This window comes from Cupressus sempervirens, chromosome 1, assembly GCF_028749045.1.
Source record: "Cupressus sempervirens isolate cs-2001-9-10 chromosome 1, ASM2874904v1, whole genome shotgun sequence".
NCBI lineage: Eukaryota > Viridiplantae > Streptophyta > Pinopsida > Cupressales > Cupressaceae > Cupressus > Cupressus sempervirens.
The window spans coordinates 688665126-688688368 of record NC_143118.1 but is presented as its reverse complement, the minus strand read 5'-3'; positions in this window follow the sequence as shown (position 1 = coordinate 688688368).

Genomic DNA, 23243 nt, shown 5'->3' with positions numbered 1-23243 from the left:
GTGGCTGATGCGTTGGCCAAAGTGGTGATAAAGGTGTATCTCATAAAAGTGAACAATGTTGCATTATGCAAGCATCTAGAATTGATGGGGGTGAAAATTTAATCACATTAATTGTGGATGCATGATAGAAATTTTTAAAAAATAATTTAGAAATTATGCTACCTCCCCTTCTTGGGAGAATGTTGTGTTGTGAGTGGATTGGTAAATGATCTCATATCCACTACTATAGATATGATGCAATGTGTGGTGCATATTTTTATCCACGGTTGTATTTTCTATCACCAAATCTGAAATTTGTATGTGTCAAGGGAGAAAGGATGACAAGTTAGTTGATATTGAAGCAAATGGAGTTTATGATAAAATATGGTGGGATGGTGCTTTAGACGATGACCATATGATATAATTATTACTTAATTTAAATTTCAAGATTTAAGAGTGAAATCTCTATTTTCTACATCACATATCTTATGTTTCATAAGAAAGCCTTAGTTCATTAGCTTGGTGAGTTGTTGGTGAGAGGATCTACAAATGATGGATACTCTAGTAAGACTGTTAGGTTGAAGGAGACAAATGTCCTTTTAAAGGAAGCCTCTAAGAAAAAATGAGGTGGATTTTTAAATCAAATTATTATTTTTTCCTATGCACGATAATAATGATATTGGGGATGGATTAAATTGTGGATAATCACAACAATGAGGTAGATTTGAATATTTATTCCATGTTCTTAGCATCCATGATGGATGTAGGGGAGTAAAGGGAGATAGTTAAGAGGTTATGTAAGAAATAAGTCAAAAGACATTTTTAGGGGGAGTTGGATGATGTGGTTAGAATTTTGATGATAGCTTAGGTATCGCTATCCTAAAGGACTTGAATGTGTTGCATAGGTGTGGGCATGAGGTGATGTAGTATCTAATCATTTGTTACCCTAACCTGGTGATAATCTCTCATGGGAAAAAATGGTGAGATGCAGTAATTTATTCTTGAAAATCATGTTGGGTTGGAGGAAGAGGATAAGTGTGGGAAATTTAAAGGTACTTAAGTGAGGAATTATTGATGGATTATGATAGGAAGAACCCATACTTTGTGAAAGACATTAGTGAATGATCTGATTTCTAGGATCTAGGACTATTATAGAGAATGTTAACCAATTACATAAAGTTAATTTTAAAGCTTAAATAAGCAAATTAATGCAATTGTAGATAAGAAAATATAGAATGAAATTATAGAAAGAGAGATAGAGGGATAACACATTTGATTTCAAAGTTCATCTGGTTAGGACTACATCTCTAGGTCCAGCTCTAATAGGGGGACTAATCCGATTAACTCCAATAAATCAATACAAGTGATCTATGACAATTCCCTTCAAGCACATGCAACAAAAATTCCTCTATGTGTAGGAAAAATAACTAAGTCTCCAGATACACAAACTCTCTCTCATCATCTGTGTAATTTCTCCCTTAATTTCCATGCCTTCAAAATGGCCCCTAACCCCTCTTTTATACAAAAAAATGTATAATAATAGGGCAAAACAAAAATTTACATTTTTAGGCCTTATAATAGTTCTCTCTTCGAAATAAGGCTTAGTCCTATTTTAGAAATTTGTCCTCATACCCTTTTGAGGGTTACTTTTTAACAAATGCCCTTATTTAGGCAAGGGGGAATCGACTTTGTTTTAACTTCAAATAAAACCTATGCCAATAATGGTTAAAGCCACTTGCATGGCACCATGGCAATAAACAATTTTAGAAGCATGTAGGTTGGGGGTTCCAACCACCCCCGTGCTGACTTTTGTCGAAAATTAGCGCTGTTAAACTTTAAATGAAATTCTGGGCGGTAAATGGTTAAAGACATTCACTAGCGTAACGACCAACGCTTAATTTTGTTAACCGGTGGACTGGGGTTCGATTCCCCCAATCGCCGGTCACTTGCCCAATCTGTCCGCTAGTGTGACGTGGAACCTACCATGTGCACTTTCAAACCCGCCAACACTAATGTGGAACCCATCATGTCATCCAAACACGAGGGTGCCATGTGGCTTCCTTGCCTACACGTGGCATCACCCATTTTTTTGCCTTCTAATGCCACATCAGTGACACTTTTCGCCTCCATAATCTGTCACATTACCATGCTAACATCACCTATAAGGATAGGCCACATCATTAATCTTTTTGGTCAACTAACTTTGACCAAACATATTTTTTGTGTACGGAGTCCAATTTCGACAAAACAAATGTCGTCAAAAAGCTCTCGACAAGAACTTTAATTTGGTGCCAACTTCGACCAATTTTGGAAAATTTGAAATTTTGCCTTTCTGATGACCTCTGGCCCAATGTTTGACCAAACTTTGACTGGCCATAACTTTTGCATATAGACTCCATTTTCTCTCATTTGAATTGTGTTGGGTCCAAAATTTTGAAGACTTTAAACTGATGCTGATTGTTGGAATTTTGGAGATACTTCAATTTTGATGAAAATATCCCTCAGATTAGTAAGAGAGGAGAAACCATAGCCAAACTATTTGGCAAGTGGTATGTGTTTAAGGAGGACTCAATATTTATGAAGCTAAGAGATCATGTTAATTATGGTTGCAAGTGAATCTACAAGTCACAATTATTGTCCAAGAAAAGGATACAAAAATGAAAGATTGAAATGTGCTTTCCACTTTCTAGGTCAAACATGCATTTTTAGATGGTTTTCAAAATTGCTTCATTTTGCAGTAGGAACCTACAAGTGTGTTTAGTTTATTGGGATATAGTGTTAGGTGCTTATAGATTGTTCCATTTTGTTGTTGGAGCCAAACAATAATGTCACTGCATTTTGGTGGAGTTGTACTTGTTATAAGGAAATAAAGATCGATGATGGTGGGACAATGCAAAGCATTGACTAAGATGGACAATAAAGCTAGGAAATACGCACCAAAAATTTGACCTCTCTCATTACATTAGGGAGGAGAAGATATCACTATGTTAGGATTAACCAAAGATAGAAATAATAATTTCATGCAAATATAATCAATATAAGAAAATAATAAATTACACAGAAGAGAACACCAGACACAAAGATTTAATGTGGTACACCCACTCCCTAGGCTATGTCCACCAATGAGTCTAATATTATTATTATTTAGTGATTACAATTTGCAATCCCTTACAGCTCAATACCATCGTAAGAAGCTACAATCTCACCATACATTATGAAATCCCTAGCCCTAGGCCATTTTATATAACCTTTTTGTTGCTTACAAAATTAGGGCTAGAATAAGTCATCAAATAGAAAAATAATAGTCAACACCTTTTACAATAGAATTTATTTTTGGCAAAACCCCTGTGGGGGCAATCCCACTCTGTACTGCAATAAGGAGTGCACTTGTGGCACTGCCCCCAAACCCCTTTAGTAATAATCTAGTGGGAAATTATGCCAAATAAAGGGGAAAAATTAGTCTCTAGGTCTAATTACTACTTAGAGATTGATTAGACTCCACACCAATTACTACTAGGTCTCTCCCACTTGGAGACTAATCATAGCATCGTTGGACGTGTAGCTCCCACCAAAATATCAAACCACCATAGACTCTTAGTTCTTTTATTCTGTTCAGTCTAAAAGGCCAACCAGAGATGAAGAGGAGTTCAACTTCTCCCTTGTTACTGCCTTGGTAAAAATATCTATTAGATTATTATATATATGCATATTTTGTAGCTTTAACTTCTCATCATCCAAAATAGACTGAATGAAATGGTACCACAACTATATGTGCTTTGTCTTTGGATGTAGAGCATAATTCTTCACAAGATGAATGACACTCTGGCTATATGTGAACAAATAATTATCCCTCTATGGTTATCCCAATTCTTCCATGAAAAATTGAAGCCATGTCATCTCCTTGGTTGCCTCTATAGCAACAACATACTCTACCTCTTTAGTGGATAAAGTATTAACCTTCTACAACTGAGAAATCCAACTCACTAATATCCCACCAATAGTAAATGCATAACCTATAGTACTCAACCTGGTATCAATATCCCTTGCCAAATCTGAGTCAACATAGGGCCATGTAAATCAGTAGTAAAGCTCCCAAAATGTAAACACTTACCAAATGCTCCTCTTAAATATTTGAGAATCCATTTGACTACATTCCAATGCTCAATCCTTGGATGACTCATATACCTGCTAACAACTCTCACTACATGTGCAATATCTGGTCTACTACATACCATGACATACATTAAGTTCCCTACAACTAAAGCATAAGGTACCTTGGACATTTTATCCTCCTCTTCTCGTGTCTTTGGACACATCTCCTTAGTCAATTTCAAATGACTAAGCAAAGGTGTGCTGACAACTTTGGAATTCTCCATAGAGAAACATTGCAACACCTTTTCAATATTATCAACCTAAGATAATGTCAATATTTTTTTCTTCTAATCTCTGTAAATTTTCATACCAAGGATTTATTTTTCTACTCCCAAATCCTTCATAGAAAATGAATGTGTTAATTGTTGTTTTAACCCCTTAAGGTGATCCATGTTAGACCCAGCTATAAGCATATCATCAACATATAAAAATAAAATAATGTAGTTGTCGTTAGCTAACATCTTAAAATAATCACAATGGTTAGAATGACATTGAGTATAACCATGCTTATTCATAAAACTATCATATTTAAGATACCATTGCCAAGGTGCTTGCTTCAAGCCATATAAACTTTTCTTCAACCACACTAAATTCTCCTTACTATTGACCTCAAATCCCCGTGGTTGTGTCATATATATCTCTTCATCCAAATCATCATGAAGAAAGATTATTTTAACACCAAGATGCTCCAAATGAAAATCTTCAGTAGCCACAATACTTAAAACAATGCAAATAGAAGTCATTTTGACAACAAGAGAAAATATCTCATCAAAATCAATGTCCTTTTTCTGTAGAAATCATTTTACAACTAACTTGACTTTAAATATTTTCTTATCTCCATCATCTTCTTTCAACCTGTAAATGCATTTATTTTGTAAAGCCCTTTTACCTGCAATTAACTTGCTTAAATCCCAAGTCTGAATTTTTAGCAAGGAGTCCATTTCTTCTATCATTGCAGACTCCCACTGAATCTATGTATTCACCTACATAGCTTCATCATAACATTCAAATTCACCAACATTTGATAATAAAATAGAATACAAAGAGGAAGAAAATATTTTTGGAGGTCTAGTTAGCCTTGTTGACCATCTAACATTTACTGGGGTGTGTGCTATTTTTTGTTGTAGAGCATGAGGTACTATTGGAACATCATCTTTTAGAGTATCATCCAACACTACATAAATATTTTTCTTTCTTCTCATGTTGCTGCAACATATATTTGTACAATACTATCTCATTGATTATGACATCCCTATTTCTCACATTTTAATAATTTTAGAAATCCCAAATCCTATAACCAAATTAATCAATGCCATGTCCAACAAATACACATTTCTTTGACTTAGCTTCCAGCTTGGTTCCATTATTGGAATCCATATGTTGAATGCTTCACAACCAAAAGTTTTGAGAAAAGAATAACTCACTTTCTTACCAGTCCACGCTTCCTTCCCAAAGGAATAGAGGGACCTCTATTTATCAAATATACAATAGCATTAACAACCTCATCCCACATGTTTAAGGGCAGCCCAATATACAACCTCATGCTCCTTGCACACTCCATTATTGTCTTGTTTATGCTTTTAGCCACTCTATTTTCTTATGGAGTCTTTGGAATGGTTTGATGTCTATGAATACCATTAATAGAACAATAATCTTCAAATTATTTGTTACAATACTCACCGCCATTATCAAATCTGAGATATTTTAGCTTTTTACCAGTCTCATTCTTAACCAAGCATTTCCATTTCTTAAAAGTTACAAATACATCAGATTTAAGTCTAAAGAAATAAACCCATACTTTTCTAGTTGCATCATCAATAAATGTAACATAATAATGAGGGCCACCAAGTGAAAATACTTGAGTTGGTACACATACATATGTAATCACAAGCTCTAATTTCTTATCTTTCTTTTCCTTCCCCCTCTTCACAAAAATAACTCTCTTTTTTTCCATCCACACAAATTTCACAAAAATCTATATTGTTACATTTCTCACTCATGTGTTGAAGTCTGTTGTGTCATAACATTATTTTAGAATCTACAACAACTGTTTGTTCTCCTTGCTCAACTGCAACAACTATTTCTGAACATTCATTTTTCTCTAAAAGAATCAAAGTAGAAGAAATAGTATGACATGTACAAAGATATAAGGTGCCTACTTTCACACATTTTTGTACTACAAGAGAATATTTTAAAAAAATATAATCTTTATCATTAAAAGTAACTAGGCAACCTCATCACCTAGTTGCCCTGCTAAAATTAAATTTCTATCTAGCCTTGGAACATGTCTTACCTCTTGTAGTAGCCAATGATTCCCATTCTACAACTTAATCTTAATTTTTTTCTTTCTTTCCAACAATCTAGCAGGATTAATTATCCCCCAAATAAGCAAGCTCAAAATCCCCTTGGACATAATCTGGGAAATAACCTCTATGGGGAGTAGCATGAAATGAAGCCCATAAATATAAAACCCATGAATCAGCAACATTTTCTAAAGAAATAAGCAATGCACCCTCTTTAGATTTATTACTTACTGCATTTTCTCCCTTGTTGTCTTCTTGTTTGTCTCCTTCATTGTTCTTTGGAGTCCAAAATCTTTCTTCTTATGTCCTAGTTTTCAATAGGACCAAAAATCTCTTTGTCCTCTAGATTGAGACCTCTTTCCCTTTGATTTTTCTCTTGATTTCCCATGATTTCCATAATTTTTTCCTCTTTTAGTTATTTTGCCTCTACTTTATGCGTTTAAAACACTTCTTGATGTAGATCCACCTGATCTTTTCCTATGAGTTTCCTCACTTAGAATAACACTAATCAGATAATCAAATTTTAGGTATTAGATCCAAAAACAAAATTACTCAAAACCATTACCAAGCCATTCTAGCTTTCAAGAAAAGAATACAAAATCAAGAGAGCCCTAATTTCTTCATCAAAGTTGACATTTATAGAACATAACTGACTTGTAACCATATTAAACTCATTTAAATGATCTAGAATAGATACACCTTCTGCCATCTTCATATTAAATAAACACTTCATGAAAAAAATGTTGTTTGAAGCACAAGGCTTTTCATACATTTTCACTAGAGTTTGTATCAACTCTTCTATCATCTTAACTTTCATAATATTAAATGTCATCAATTGCACTAGGAATATATTTCCAAGTGCCTTTCCATCCATAATTTTTCAGTCCTCATATGTCACAACAATTGGTTTCTTGGTTTTTCCTTGTAATGGTCACCATAAATCCTTCTAATAAAGATAATCCTCCATTTGCATCTTCCATAACTGATTTTTTCCCATTAAAATTCTCAACCTTCAACTTACCCTTGTCTATCATTGGTCCCACTCAATTGTGAGACTCCCACACGACTGTAAAACTTGCCTATAGAGGACAACTTTAAAAAATGATGATACCTCACTATGATACTACTTGTTAGGATTAACCATAGATAGAAATAATAATTTCATGCAAATATAACCAATATCATAAAATAATAAATCACATAGAAGAGAGCACCAAACATAAAGATTTAACATTGTTCACCCAATCCCTGGGCTACATCCACCAATAATAAGTCTAATATTATTATTATTATCTAGTGATTACAATTTGCAGTCCCTAGCAGCTCAATACCACCACAAGAAGCTACAATCTTATCATACATAATGAAATCCCTAATCCTAAGCCATTTTATACAAGCTTTTGGCTGCTTATAAAATTAGGGCTAGAATAAGTCATCCAATAGAAAAATAACAGTTGACACCTTTTACAATAGCCCCTTGACCCCATCTTGGGGGAATTTCCCCCAGACTCCTATAATATTAATCTAAGGGGAAATTACACAAAATAAAGGGGGAAACTTAAACCTCTAAGTTTGATTAGGCTCCACATCACAACACCCTAAGTTTAAGAAGAATTGATCGTTGAATCATTGGAAGTATTTCTTGTTTGTAAGAATTTCAAATGACTGATTAATGTAATTTGGAGAGAAGAAATAAAGGAAATACGATGAGATAGGATGTAATGAAAGTAATCTATATATGCAAATAAACAACATAATCATAAACAAATTTCAAGAATGAATTTGAGAAATAACATAGTACCTGATTTGCACACCAATTTTCAACCTAAATTGTCTATGAAAAGTGACCTTTAGAGTGAGGGTGACTAGAATGTCCCTTGATATGGGAGGCATCCTTTAATTATTAAAATTGATGAAGAGATAAAGGACCTACAATAGATTGTCAAATCTTCTAATAGATAAATTTGTAACTATGTTATTTATTGCTTGTATATAAAAAATTATGGAAAATATCGGGATAAAGGGGTTTTCCTTAGTTAAAATTCTTTTGTAGGAATTAAAATTGAAATCAAAATGAAATTTCATTAAGGAAAAAGTGTGTTGTTATCAGTAGAGACTTAACAATATGATATACCTTCACAAGTATTGAATTGCTCATGAAGATGCTTGAAAGTTGTTTTTATGTAGTCTTGACATTGGATATAGGATTGGAAGAGCATGAATGGCTCCACACATGATAGGATCTTGACATTGCTCCATAATATTTTGTGCTTGATGATTGAATAAACTCGAAATAGTTCCAAAATGGTCTCTATTTAGTTCTCTTTATTCAACTACATTTTTTTGTTGAGGTTTTGTGCATAAATTTTCATTACATCTTCTAGATTTTTGCTTCAAAAATGTAAAATCTCGTGTAGTCTGGTAGCATAGTTGGGTGTCAACTCTTTACTTTTACAAGCATATTAGAATTTTAAAGAAGTTTGGGTTGATTGAGACAGTTTCTTTTTCTTTATAATAATCTGGTTCTTATGTTTGAGATGGTCTACATGTACTATAAGGACATGCCCTTTGACTTAAGGAATGACTGTAAATGGTCAATTTGTAGTGTAATAATTCATGGGTTTACTTATACAATAATGTTTTGGTTGTTAATGACCATGTTGGGTTTTTCAAGGATGACTTGAACAATGGTTACTGGTCTCATAACCCATCTTTAGATGTAATTTCATTTAAAATTTTTTTGTTACTAAGGAAAAAATCATATTTATTTATACACCATTATTTTTCCCTTTATTAAGTACAAATTTTTATAGTTAAAATTTAATTATTTATACTTATTTATTATTTTTCTATCTAAAAAATTATAAGATAGTATATATTTAGTATTTAATATATGTTATATTTTTTGAGTATTCAAATTATTTAATTATTCAAAGTTTAAAGGTATTTTTTATATAAATAATAGTATTTATTTATTCAAAAATTTGGCTTAATTCCCTATTAATGGAGCTCAAAAGTCTAATCTTTCATAAAATGCTAGAGTTGGGATGAAATGTGAGGTCCTAGAATTGGGCTAGGTCAATATGCTTTTTTATTGGAGCCTCAAAGTGAAATCTAAGAATGAGTGGAGCCAATCGTATTGCTCAAGATCACATAAGGAAGGTGATAGACACAAAGTTTATCCCTTTGGGAGTGATGAAAACTTGTTAGAGTAAATAATTAATTATTTATTCTATTTACTTAAGCTTACTTAGGTTAATGCATTTATTTAATATTTAGTATTGAATGCATGTAGTGATGAGTTGTTGCCAATACGAGAGTTTGTTCCCTTCTAGCATGTTCCACCTTTTTGTGGAAGAGTGCTTTGTTGTCAACCTTATCTTCTACCACCTTCCAGCTTGTTCTACAAGCTTCCTTGAGGCCTTTACAAGTGATCTCTCTCACATTGTAAATTCATCCATTCACATAACAATTTCATTTCTCTATTGTGAAATATTTTCTCTTGTGTTGTTTGCTTCAAGCTCTTGCTCCTTCGATTTCTCTTCAACAAGTTATTTGCATGTAGGTGATCTTGGTGAGCTATGGAGTTGGATTTCATCAACTCCTACATGGTATTAGAACCTCCCTGCTACTTCTTATTCAAAGGATTTTTTTAAGCCATGATTCAGAGACACAAACCTTAGTTTGTTTATGATTTTTTCTTCAATCGGGAGGAAGATATTTTTTTCAATATTTGTAGAAAAAGGAGAAAGAGGGTTTGACATAATAGATATGATATTTTTTGGGCTTTTCCCTATATTTTTTGGAGGTGCGACGGTGGCGAGGTGATTTTCAAACAACGATATCTCCCTCATACGAACTCGTTTTATCAAGCAATTTTTTTGTTTGTTTTGGGCTAGGATTTTGTGATCTACACATTGGTGCAGGTGGTTTGAGATCTCTATTCCTGAATTTTTTTGCAACTCGCAATTCTCAAATTTTGCCACTTCAAATGCTTAGTATAGGCTCATTTGGACACATAATTAGGTTCTATTTTTTTTGAAAGTGTATTTTTTTTGTCTACTTTCCAGATCTACAATTAGATTATAAGTTTTGTAGACAAAAATACTACTTTCAAAAATAGGCCCTAAATTGGCTATTGTAATCACACTAAGTAAAGAGTGCCCAATTTATACATTGTGGGCGGGGGGGGGGGGGAGCATTTTCTTTTCTGTAATTTACTTCAAAATAGATCCTTCTACTTCTATCTTCTTCTCTCAATGGTGGATCCATCTGTAACCTGTCTCACACCACACAACTATCACACCTGGAAGGTACAAATGACTAGGCTTCTCATGTCAAGGGGCTTATGGTCATGTTTGGATGAGAACCAACCTGCTCTAATGTGCCCTTTTGAGGTTCTTCAGCATAGGAATAAAATGGATGAGGCCATGGGATTGATTGCACTAAACATCTCAGATAGTCTTTTATTTCACTTAGATGGTTTGACCACTCCGCGGGCTATTTGGATGAAATTCTAGACTTCTTTCGGCACAGTGAATGAGTTTTGGGCACTTCAGCTTGATGCAGAGTTAACTTCTTTGACACCTAACAACTTTCCCACCATTTAGGACTTCTTGATGAAATTCAAATCTTTGCGTACACTTTTGCAGGGATGTGAGAAAACCAAGACAGATGATGAGTGTATCTTTTTAATACTTTCAAAGTTGAGGGGATAGTATCAGATCTTCTCTTCTACTTTCTACTCCACTATGGATGTCTTGGGTGATAGACACAGGATGCCTTCATTTGAGATATTTTGTGATCGGTTAACTCATGAATAGTCCAAGATCAATCAGATGGATTTACTTTCAGGTTTATAGACGTCGCAGGCATTGCTTATCAAGGATACACAGGAGCAGAAGTTGAAGAAGATATCAAACCCCACTTCTAGTGGTTCATCATCTTCTAAGAAGAAGGAGAAAAAGAAGAATGAGACTCCTACTTGTTCCTATTTTCAGAAAAGATCTCATGATGAGGCACATTGTTTTCAAAAGAGATTTGATGGCTATGAGAAACAGATTGTAGATTTGCAAGCTCTTCTTCAAAAGAACACTATTTCTTCTCCATCCTCTTCTACCTCATAGGGATCTTCCTTTTAGTCTTCCATATCTTCATCCTCTACATCACATTTTGGATAGGTTCATGCATTACGGGCATCCATTGCATCCCCTTCTCAGGTTCCTTGGATACTGGATTCAGGTGCTTCTCACCATATGACATCTTCTCAAGGTGTCTTCTCTACTCTTGAGGCTTCTCCTATTCCTCATATTCTCATGGGGAATAACACTACCCTACCAATCTGTAGGAAAGGTTCAGTTCACATCTAGGATGGTATATTCAATGATGTATTGTATGTTCCATCTCTATCTACCAACCTTCTCTCAATTTCTTAGATTACACATAGTGGATCAGGGAAGACAATTGATTTCATAGTAGAATCAATCTTCATTCAAGATCATGCAACATGAGGTCTTATTACTATAGGGGTAGTTGATCCTTCCACTTGTCTCGACACCTTCTCACACTTGGTCCACCATCTTTGTTGTTGGAGCACACTACTCTTTTGCAAGAGCATCATGTGGTGCAATCATGATACTTGAACCTTTGTATTGTTCCTAAGATCCCTGTTTTGACTTCCACACCACATCCACTTGAGGATTTTTCTCTTCAGCAAGATTCTTCTTCTTTTGCTCTACCTGATCCTCTAGCTCCATTCATCAAGCCTCCAAGTGCACCTATTGCAAATTATACAATGGAAATTCATGACAGTATCATCACACCTATCTTAGAGATTCCCTTTTAGGATCCTCATACTTGTTCCTTTGGGCATTAGCTAGGCCTTCCAATTTTCCCTCTCATTTAGGGGTTTACTTTTTATGTGCCTTTGTTCCTTCAGCATTGGAGTTTCCTTGGTTTAGGGGTTCCATTATTCTAGGGGGGCATTGGTACCTTTTCTATCTCTCATGGGGGAGCTGGTGGTACTTATAGTTTTGAGAGAGTCTCTTGAAACATTTCTAGTGGGAGTTGTCCTTGGGGGGTCTCGTTGAGGCCTTCCTTCCTTCCTTCATTTTTTTCTGCATGTTTGTACTTACCTCTTTTTGGGGGAGGGTTTTTCCCATGAGGTTTTCCCTCTTTCCCTATTTTCATAGGTTGCATTTCTTTGCATTGTACATGGGTACCTAACATGGCCTTGTTGCTGGGACTCATTCTGCATTTTCATCTTAGTTTTGTGAGCTTAAGGCATTCCCTTAAGTTTCACTTAAGAGGGGGTGTTAGAGTAAATAATTAATTATTATTAATTATTTATTCTATTTACTTAAGCTTACTTAGGTTAATGCATTTATTTAATATTTATTATTTAATGCATGTAGTGATGAGTTGTTGACAACATGGGAGTTTGTTCCCTTCTAGCATGTTTCACCTTTTTGTGGAAGAGTGCTTAGTTGTCAACCTTATCTTCTACTACCTTCCAACTTGTTTTGTAAGCTTCCTTGAGGCCTTTATAAGCGGTCTCTCTCTCATTGTAAATTCATCCATTCACATAGCAATTTTATTTCTCTATTGTGAAATATTTTCTCTTGCGTTGTTTGCTTCAAGCTCTTGCTCCTTTGGTTTCTCTTCAACAAGTTATTTGCATGCACGTGATCCTGGCAAGCTATGGAGTTGGATTTCATCAACTCCTACAAAACTAACAATGAAGAATTCAAAGCAACTATCACTGTAAAATGTGGAATCAAATTGAAGGTGGAGAGATTAAGGATGTAAGGTAACTCTCATCCAATAACTAATGTAATTAGATATATATGTACCCCTTATTGGAAAATGTAGAAATAGATTGAATAAATTTAAGAATTAATAGGAAATTTCTTGGGTTTTAAAATTTACCATATATATAGGGTGGAAAATGTGGAGGACAAAGTGGTGAAAAATTAAATCATATAAAACTAAACTATGTTGCATGATGAAAGTTGTAAGAAACTTGAAAACACAATATTACCATTTCTACATAACCCATATTAGATCTAAAATAAATAAGCACCTAGAATCCACATGCAAGAGAATAAACAATATACCCAAAAAAATGTGAGACAAGATATGCCATGGGAAATCCCCATTGAGGGAAACAACCAACCTCCAAAAGTATCCATCACTATGTATTATTTAGCAAAAATATCATTGCAATACAACCATTGAAGCCTTCAAAGCCATAGCCACAACCAAGCAATCAACGTGTACAATCAGGAGTCTACATATCCCATCCCATCCTTCCAACCTCCATAATGTTCCCTTGGCTAGCTAGTCTCACTATTGTCTTTCCATGTCTTGCATTAACAACTACCCTCATGGTTTTGTTTATAGTAGCAATCTCTCACAAAAACACCAAGTGGTATTACATAAACCATGTGCTAAAAATCATGTTTTATTTAACCCCCATAAACCCACATTTAATATTGGGCATTTAATATATTTTTCTTGAATATTAGATAATTATACCAAATATTATCACAATGTTTCAATACAACACATTAAGAATATTCCATGGCAATATGTACATGGTGTACATCCAACTAGATGCTCCTAGGTGCAACATTACTTATTAAAATAAATTAATATAATATAAATAATATTATATAATGTGTGCAACACACATAATCTCAACAACTTCCCACTTGTTGTATACATTGCATAGGGTCAATCCACAACCACATAAATGAACAAGGAAACAATCCCTCCTAGCATATACACCAAAATGAATAAAATTACACCATGTTCTTCATCTAGGTACCTATAAAAAACTAAAAGTATTTGACATCTCAAACATGAATGATCCCACCTCCTATTATGCCACCAATGGATGTACATATAATCCATCCAAAGAGAAAGCCACCCAACCTATCACATAAGAATCATAAAATCTTATACCAACTGAAATTCTAAGCACAAACACCTAATCTTAAGGTAATCACATATATCCATAGTTGTACAAAATCCATAACTGAAACAACACCCATAACAAGTGCCAATCCATCAAACTATCCATACCTCTAAAGGTATACTAACAGAATCTAACATCATCAACATATCCAATCTGTTGTTAGAAACTACAATTGGAACAATTGTTATGCTGTCATTAATGTCAAACCTACTTGTAAGTCATTGTCTAACCACTAGAGAGACATTTACTAATAGTGTAGAGTGTCATATCTATTGATTGATGAAGAGGATTTGAAAATAAGACATATCATGGTGAGCTAGTGATGTTAATGAGTGATGTAAAGTTAAGTATCATAGAATTATAATGGGTACTTGATAAGTTAGTCATTGAAAAGATAATGTGTTGTTTAATCAATACATGAAGTGAAGAAGATAAATGAAATTAATGTATAGGTGAAATGACATGATTTAAGTTTAACTCTAAGCATGATCGAGTATCAATATTGGTCTATCAATGAAGGGGTTGGAATAAAAGATTAAGAAACTTAAGTAGAAGTCAAACAAGCAATTCAAGTTGAGTGATACTTATTGTTGAGAAAGATGATGAAGGAAGGTTAGTAACAACCAAGTTTAGTAATGGCCGAGCGAACTAGTGAATGTTGAGCTACATAGTGATGACTGAGTAGAAGAACACACTGATTATCGAGTTACAACAAAAGTTATAGTTTGTAAAAGATTGACTTGAGGCCAATATAGTTAATTTTTTTATTAGTCAAAGCACACGGATGATAAGGATTGATGAGCTAGAGTATTTAATGCACGAAGAGAGTTTGTTATACGATCAAAGACAAGGATTGGATTAGAAGTTTCTAGAAGTATTAAAAGGAAGGAGGAGAGAAAAATGATGGAAGGATTCAATAGATCTGACTTAACCCTAGGATCTACAGTGATGTTTAAGTGGCAAAAGATCAAAATTACCTATTTAATGAGGCACAAGAGATGTTTTCTAAAGGTTGGTTCATTGATGATTGGTGATCTTGAGAAGCTGTGAGGAGTAGAGCATTAGAAGAGAGGTGTACAAAAATTAATAAAGTATGATTTCTTGAAGAGGTGCCAAGAAAATCATTGATGGAGATGATTATGGAGGCCAATAATGAACCAACAAATGAGCGAATGACAATCTAAATTTGCAAAATGAGTTGTATGTTTTATAGATCAAACCTATTGTTACATTCTAGCCATTGTGAATGTCAAAATTTATTTAACCAAGTTGGACCTAACAATTATTTTGTAAATCCTTTAATCAAGGTGACATTCTAATGTAATGATCCAAAATCCTCTAACAAGGCCACTCCTAACATGGCAACTAAATCCTTTAATAGGGTCACATTTAATAGTGTGTTGTAAAACCTTTAACAAGGTTGGCTCTTAACCAAGCTCACTTGGGAAGAGTGAAAATTTGGTAGCATGTTACTTGAGTTTTTTTCCCAATTTGGGTTTCCACATTAAATCCTAGTGTCAAAGATTTATTTACATGTGTGGGTGTTACTTTATGCATGTTATTTTTACAATTGTTTATTTACTATAAATCAAAACATATAGATAGAACAAAAGGTTAAAGAATTTTAAATTGTTGATAATGTTATGGCTCTCAGATTGGTTTTGACAAGTGAGTGTCTACACACTTAAATCATTTACTTAGTTCATGTTGAATAAGTAGTACATGCCAAGCGCAACATGTATAAAATAGAGCATGCTGAGTCCACAACCTAAGTCACTCAAGTGCCAAGACGACAGCATATGCCAAGTAATATAGAAGCCGAGTCCGTAGTGCATGCTGAGTCATTTAGATGTTAAGTCACAGTATAGAAATTAGTATATGCTAAGCATCAGAGACTACAGATGGCAAATAACACAGTTTTGTCATAGTTGTTTGTAATGGCACAAACAACTATGTAAACCATTTTTGAGTTGATTTATAGATTGAATTACAATGTTTTGAAGATAAGGATGAATATTAAGTTGGAATCCTTATGTAGTACATGCACCTAATAAAAAAAAGGGACAGTTTAAGCGGCAAAATAGATGAATCACAACCATTCATTCATATCGAAGGAGAAAAGTGAGAAGTTTGCATGCGCAAATAGAGCATTCATGGTAACTAAGGAATTGTGAATTGAAATTGCATTATAGAATCAATTAAAGGAGAATAGAGGAAGGTGATAGTATACAGTAGAGGGACATTAGATAAAAAAATGATCAAGAATATCAGTTTAGAGATGATATGTCATCAAGCAACCAAGTTCTAAACATAGGATCAATACTGAGTCATTCTAACAGGTGAATCAGTTAAATCTCTTGACAGAGTAGTCCTAATAGGATGTATTGAAATCCTCTAACAAGGTGCTTACTTAATTATGAGTTAAAGTCCTTTAACCAGGCACACTTTTAACAAGGTGTTGAAATCCTTTAACAGGGTAAGACCTAATAATCTTTGTAAGCCTTTGACAGGGTAGACCTTTGACTGGGTAGATCATGTCACATGGTCAAACATTGTAATCTTCATTGGATACACTTTATTAATATAGTAGTGAAGATTTTTGGGTGTCATCCCCACCCCATTTTTATCTTCTCATTGGAGGGTTTTTGGGTAATCATATCTGGTGTCATATATGTGTGAATGTTTACTTGTTTACATGATTTATATATACATGCTTTACATGGTATTTCAATTTACTTATTGAATGTATGAGATGGATATATGATGAAATTTTTATGAGTCAAATTTTTTAAACTACTGATTCATCCCCCCTATCCCCCCCCCCCCCCCCCAAAAATAAGTTTACCTTTCCTATTGTATTTCCAACAATTGGTATTAGAGCCAAGTTCTCTAAAAGAGAAAGCTTTGCGAATTTGAGGAAAGATCTTGAAATGGAAGTCTACAAGTTGGGAAAGATAATTGAGAGTCAAGGAATTGAAAATACAACTCATTCTACATTAGCTAAATGAAGCAAGAGAAGAGTTAAAGAAATCTCTAAAAATAAGGAAGGAAATTGCTATTGAGGAGAATGACACATAATATAGAGAGATAGGCACTACTAAAATATTTGCTAATGGAGACTCAAATGAATTTGATGTAGCAATTTTAGAGCTAATGGAAAAGAATAGAGCTAATGGAAATGAATTACATGCCATACTGCAATGTGAAGTGAGAGAAAAGAAAAAGAAAGTTATGGAAGACAAATCCATGATTGAAGATGAGAAAAGTGATTTGACCAACAAACTGGAAGATAAATCATCAAAGCTAACTAAGATTGCTAACATGCAATTGAATACTTTGAGTCAAATGATGAATGCCAACCATGAATTGAATGTCAAATACATTGAGATAACAACATTGAAGTTATAGAACAAGTAATTGCATAATAACCTAAAAAGGGAAAAGGAATTTGCTAAAAGTTTCAAAAACCAAGTGAAGCCATCAAATACTTTGAGCAATTATTGAGATCCCCAAGACCCAACAACGATACATTTGGACTGGGATACACAAGTGCTTAAGAAGGAGAGTCATCAAAGAGTGCTAAAGAAAGGAGCAAAAAAGGTAAGAGCTCCAAACCTACTTGTCATAATTGTGGTAAGAAAGGACATATTGCTAATGTATGCAGGAGGAAGACTGTAAATCAAAATATCAAATATAAGAGCATGGTTCACTGCCATAAGTGAAACAAACAAGGTCATCAAGCACATCAATGTAGAACCATGACCATGCACACACAAATATTTGAAGGATATTATTATAACTATCAGAAGTATGGACATAGAGCTTTTGAGTGTAAATCCAAACCCATGTGGTCATCAGACAAGCAAAGAAAGGTAAAGAACAATGAAAACTCTTATAAATGGCACTATAGTACAAGGTATAGCTATAGTTATTGTCAATATTATGGAAATATTCCTAAATATTGTAGTAGAACACACTTTAGAAGTGACAAAAGGTGGTTGAGTCAAACTACATGTTTTAGCTGCTTGAAGATTGGTAAGATTAGTCAATATTGTCCAACAAGGTCAAAGGCACCAAATTATGAGTTCAATGAATATAAAGGAAAAGGCAAGGCAGATGTTGAAAATGTCAAAAATTAAATGAACAAGACATGGAAGAAAAAGGAGGATTACAGTGCATCAAATGGAGAAGGGATCACTTCACTAAGCAATCAAGAGGTACATGGGACTAATATTCAAAATTTATACTATACATCAGTTCCAAAAGAATTTAGTTCTGAAAAGTTTACATAAGCATGAACAAAGATGCAAAGATGTTATCAGGAATTTAAAAAAAAATCTTTGAGTTTTTTATGCTACTACCGAGCATGAAAATTTTCCTATGAGTGCCAAGTGAAATGTCAGAGAATGCCAAGCTAACAGATTGGCTAGTTGTTTTTAAGCTCATAATGGTTGCTGAATGAATGAAAAGACTAATGGATGTCGTGTGAGCCTAAAATTGGTTGATATCAAGCTTACAGTTGTGTAAGCACTGAGCATTAATTATAGTACTTTAAAGGGGTATTTGATCGATTCCAACTCATTTTTCACCATTTTGAAATTGAGAAAGAGCAAGAAGAGCTGGAGGCAATCTGGAAACTCATCTGAAGTGATTGCAGAAGATTTAAACAGTCATTTGACATTATTTTGATAGATTTCACTAGGTATTTATTGTGTGCCAAGCTATGCTATTTCTATTTACATAAACCCCAATTTTGCAAAATATCGTCTAGTTCCTCGAAATGAAAAGGTGTAGAGGGTAAAGAGGTTTTGAATGTCCAACTGGTTAGTAACAAAGTTAAACAACCTATTTTCAAAGCCATACTAGACATTGCATACAAAAAAATCCCTCCGGTGCATTATCCATGACACCACCAAAAGTTCTAATGATTCAGGATATCAAAAAATGTTACACCTGTAAGATTGGAAGTATTGGAGAAATGGAAATCAGAGAAGCATATGAAAAACTTTGTGAAAATGGTGTGTTAAGGGAAGAATTTAAATTGTAGAAAAGAAAGGGTTAACTTGTACCCTAGATTCCCCTAACATCTTCAAAAATAAATAGATCAAGATTGTGTTGAGTAGGATTCATGATAGTTCACTATGGTTAGACAATGGGCCTATAAAAATCACCAAAAGAATAATCCATAGGGTAACAGAGTATCCAACCCTAGATCAGCCTAAGACTTTGAGAAGTGAATCCAAAGAAGTTATTGAGAAGAACATAGGGGCTATATGGAATAAGAGGGGAATGACAATTGACACCATCATAGATCCTCTGATAGATTTTGCAAAAAGGGTAATTGCACATAAGTTTTACCAATAAAGCAAATTGAACAGTGTGCCCTATATTGCAGTAGATGTGGGTTACAAGATTGTGAAGAAGGATCACACATATAATCTTGTTGAGCTACAACTACAACAATTGATTGAAAACCTAGGAGAAATAAGGAAAACAAAGAGTGCTCAGTACAAATTTGAATCTATTTTGATATGTATCTTCTTTTATGTTCAAAACACATTTCCTACATTTGGCACTATGGCATGGAAGACAAATAGGTCTGCAGTAGTTCAAATAGGAGAATTCATTAAACAACTAGGTGAAAATTTTGAGTCAGTAATGACTAGTTACTTTGAGGAATTCAAGCAATCTATGAAGAAAAGATTGAGGATTCCAATATCATTAGTGGAAAAACATTATGATGATGTTTGTTTCCTAGTTGATGTAGATTATACATTCGTTCAAGCAGCAACTCCAAGAGTTAGATGGCTAAGGCCATTAGGGTATGAAATTAATGTAGATGAGGCCTCTGCAACAATAACATCATTACTTGTTGAAGATATAGATAAAGATACCAAAGCATTTGGTAACTATGAGATGGCCGAATGCAAGATTACCATGGAACTAAAGACTACTTTTGTCATCAAGAACAAGGATAAGTTGGTAAAGAAATTGAAAGAAAAATTTGGTGAAGGTGCAAAGCAGGAAGAGGATGAAGAAGAAGAATACACTCAAATTCAAGCACCACTTGCATTGACACAAGGAGAAGGGGAAGATCAGCAAGAGGAAGAGACAAAAGTTGTACAAGGTGCTAAGGAAGAAGAAGCCAAGGAAGCACCTACTCCTAATAATCAAAAGAAGAGAAAGGCTAAGGCTCAAGTAGGGACAAGACCCAAAAAGATTGTCAAACCAAGCCAGCCCAAACCTATAGCACCTACCACAAGGGCTAGTACATGTGTCATAGCACAAAAGGCCAAAGAGAAAGCAAAATCTATAGAGCAAGTAGGAAGAGAAAATAAAAGGCCAAGGAGAAAGTACATTGCTAAAGCTGAATCTGATGAAGAAATAACTAAATATGATAAAAACAACCAATTCAAAGTGGTGAGTCATAATCCATCTTTAGATTTAGACAATCTATGTGAGAATTTTAAAAATATTGCAGATCTATCAGGATTTTCTCAATTTGATTTTGATAGTTTTGGAATAGTTGAAAAGAATCAAGTGGAGGAGGCAATATATGCCATGATTGCAAATTATAAGAAAGCCCCTCAAAAGATTGCCAACTCAATCCCTAAAAGTTATATGAAAGAGTTGAGCAAAAATTGCATTATTGTTTGGATGTAGAAAGGAAAATTAGGGAGACATCACTTGTTCAAGTTATGCCCGAACTTAGCAAGGCCCCAATTTCCAAAGCCATAAACAAATATGTTGTTAGATTTGTTCCCAAATATAGATCCTTCAGCATATTACAAAACAATATTGAAGATGTTGTAAAGAAGACAACACAAATGTAGAAAATAACATATGGGCTAGCAATAGTAAAGGAAGGTGAACATGAGCCTATTGAGGTCAAAGATGATGAAGAAGATAAAAAAAATGAAGACACAGTTGAGGGAGGTACAAAAATGAATATAGATGACTAGGCAATAGTTGAAAAAGAGCAACAACAAGAACAGAGTGTACAAGATACACAATTCCCAAGTGTTAGCGCTCAATAAGCAACAAGTGTAAATACTAAAATAGTAATAATAAAGGATGTTTCTGATCTCAAAGCTTAGAACATCAATCCCCTAACAGAGCAAGGTCTGAAAAAGATACTTGATCAATCTATACTATAGGCCAAATTATGGGATAACCCTATACTAGTGAGTGTAGATGAAATGCAGAAGTTATTGACTAATACTACAAGGGAAGAGGTTAATATACAAGAACCACCTACCATCATCCCTCAAATCACTAATGTAAAACCTTTAGATAAAGCACTAGAAGTTATACCTACAAAGGTTGATATAGTTGGAAAAGATAAAGTGGAAACTCATGCCACTATTGAAACATAGAGCCAAATAGGTCAAATAGATTTATCTGTACCTCCAACACAATTTTAAGGTGCAATTCAAGGCATTATGGTAGAAAAGGACAAGCCTGAAGAGACTAAGATGACAACAAAGTTGAAGGAGCAAGTAGCAATTCAAACCTTGGTAACTTTACAAAAATCTAGCACTCCTTCCAATCACACTCTTCAAAGACCAAGCACATACGCAACACCTATGAAATTCTCAGTGTCAAGTCCTAGTTCATCAAAGGTAGAAGAGGTAATAACATATGGTAATGTAAGCATGGATGAAGAAATTGTTTTACCAAAATATGATTATGCCACAATGACAATTGAGCAGATGGATATACTCCAAAAAGCCCTGACCAGAAAGAAACATCAAGAACTACTTAGAAGGGAGCATAGGTAGAAGCGAGCATTGCTTGATATTAAGGACATCTTCCTAGATGCATTTACCCTGCCTACTCTAGATGAAACCAAGCCAATTATTGAACAATTGGAAAATATTGTGGAAAAGGTAAATGATGAAGACCTTGATACAAATGCAAAATTATTAAAATGGTCTAAAAAGAAATTTCAAAATAAAATAAATGAGAAAATATTTGGTGATATAGCACTTACACAACTTGCATTGGCAACTAATGTAGAGAGTGTGAAGAAGGTACTTGAGAACATTTTCTCACTGTACACCAAATTGTGCAATCCCACACTCTTCACACAAGAAACAAGAAATCACATCCTAATCTTGGAGAGTAACATACAATCATTATGAGCTAAATTTCCTATGACTCTAGCTCAAAGTGAAAAGAATTTTAGAACTTTATTGCAAATCCAGAGTCAAATAGTAGCATTATCTGTAGAAGAAGCCAACATAAGGGCAAAATTGATTAGCATCCAAATCACATTGACTCCACACATGGAGATTTTGTACAAGGAATTAGGATATGCAAAAACTCTTATGAAGAAAGACCCCAATCTTTCCACATTAGATGGCCTAGTTCACCTTGTTACCGAGCTAGCTATCCAAATTAAGTCTTTGGATGTAGCTTGTGACAATTGGGATGCCACTCTCAAAATTATTCTTGAGGTTCATAAATCTTTCTTGGAAATACACACTATTAGGGTATAGCCCATTGAAATCAGTGTCAAAAAGGGGGAGACGAAAGAGAGGTTAAGCAAAGGAGAGAAAGAGTAAGCATAAATAAGAAGAAAGGAAAAGAGCATCAGTTGAAGCATATCTACTCAGTAGGAGTATGATTTGAGTACATAACTAGATCCAAACAACTCAAGGGGAGTAATAAGATTTTGAAGTATAAGTTGTTGCAAAATTTTGAAACTTTGTAATTCTGTACATAAGCCAAATAAGAAGTATGTTATGCTTGTAAGAATATGGGTATTAATGCATGACCAAGTATTTTTGAAACTCATGTCAAAGGGGGAGATTTTTGATCTCATATTG